This window comes from Chrysochloris asiatica, unplaced genomic scaffold (assembly GCF_000296735.1).
Source record: "Chrysochloris asiatica unplaced genomic scaffold, ChrAsi1.0 scaffold00001, whole genome shotgun sequence".
Lineage (NCBI taxonomy): Eukaryota > Metazoa > Chordata > Mammalia > Afrosoricida > Chrysochloridae > Chrysochloris > Chrysochloris asiatica.
The window spans coordinates 50,101,184-50,102,375 of record NW_006408519.1 but is presented as its reverse complement, the minus strand read 5'-3'; the positions used below and the strand labels follow the sequence as shown (position 1 = coordinate 50,102,375).

Here is a 1,192-nt window from a genome sequence, read left to right as displayed (position 1 = left end):
GGCACCTGACAACAACAAAAACCCTGTGGGGTCTGGGGAATGCTCCCAAAGAGACTTGTAGTTCGAATCATCTAGAATTCTTGTCTTTAAAATCACAAACGTGAAATGCTTAATAAAAACACGCCTGCATTTTGCTGGTTTGCATTTGTCCTGGATGTTTTTTCTTGGCCGTCAGCCACCTCAGGAAATAACAGAACAATAACTACAAAGCAATGTTATAGTCAAAGTGGGGTGGGGTCTCAGGAATTCCTAACTTCTCCCTGAAGTCCTCTGGGACTGGGACGCTGCACTGAGGCTGACTCTAGGGGATCAGTCCCATGGCTGTGTGCTGGGCAGAACTGGCTTTTGTTCTTATCTGACTCTCTCCAAGGCCTGGATCCATCACTGGGAGCCTCCAAAACCCGGAGCCATGGAGTCGGTTCTGACTCATAACGGTTCTACTGTTGTTAAGTCCCGTCGAACTGGTTCCGACTCACAGCCACCCTGTGTAGGGCTTCCAAGGAGCAGCTGGTGGGTTTGAACCACCAGTATTGCGATGAGCTGTCCAGTGTTTATTCTACAGTGCCACACCAGGACTCCAATGCTCAGAAAAGGGGCTGGTCAGCGACCTGTGGGAAGCATATGCCTTCATACGCGTAGACATTGAAATACAAATAAAGTTCTCATGCACACCACCAGCTGCAAAAGGACAGAGACGGTCTGATATCATTTAGATGAGACAAGCAGATATATAGAAACCAACACTTAACAGTGGTGAAGCGGGTGGGAGGGAGCAGGGGGAAGGGGGGCAGTGAGTTTATGTGACGGGTAGTGAAGTAATTTAGGAAAGGATAGACATCTTGGTAGGATTCCTCATGAGCACACTGGAGCACTCTAAGATTCCTATTTTTCACAATTCTATCCAGAGTTTATCGTGACCCACAAAGTCTAATGCCTTTATATTGTCAATAAAGCACGAATAAACAAACATCTTTCTGGTATTCACTACATTCATCCAAGATCCATTTGACATTAGCAATGATAACCCTCATTCCATATGCTCTTCTGAATCTGGCTTGAATTTCTAGCTGCAGTCTTTTTTTTTTGTTGTTGTAAGTTTTTATTGTGAACTGAGTGATCGTTTATATGGGAGAATATCAGTTTCATTGCAATGATTACAATCTCCTCCGTGCATCATCATTCAACAGTATTT

The 1,192-nt window shown here is 44.5% G+C and overlaps 1 pseudogene; it reads right to left on the bottom strand.

Annotated features, from left to right (window-relative positions):
• LOC102815225 overlaps positions 1-1,192 on the bottom strand; it is a 113,428-nt pseudogene that overhangs the window by 650 nt on the left and 111,586 nt on the right.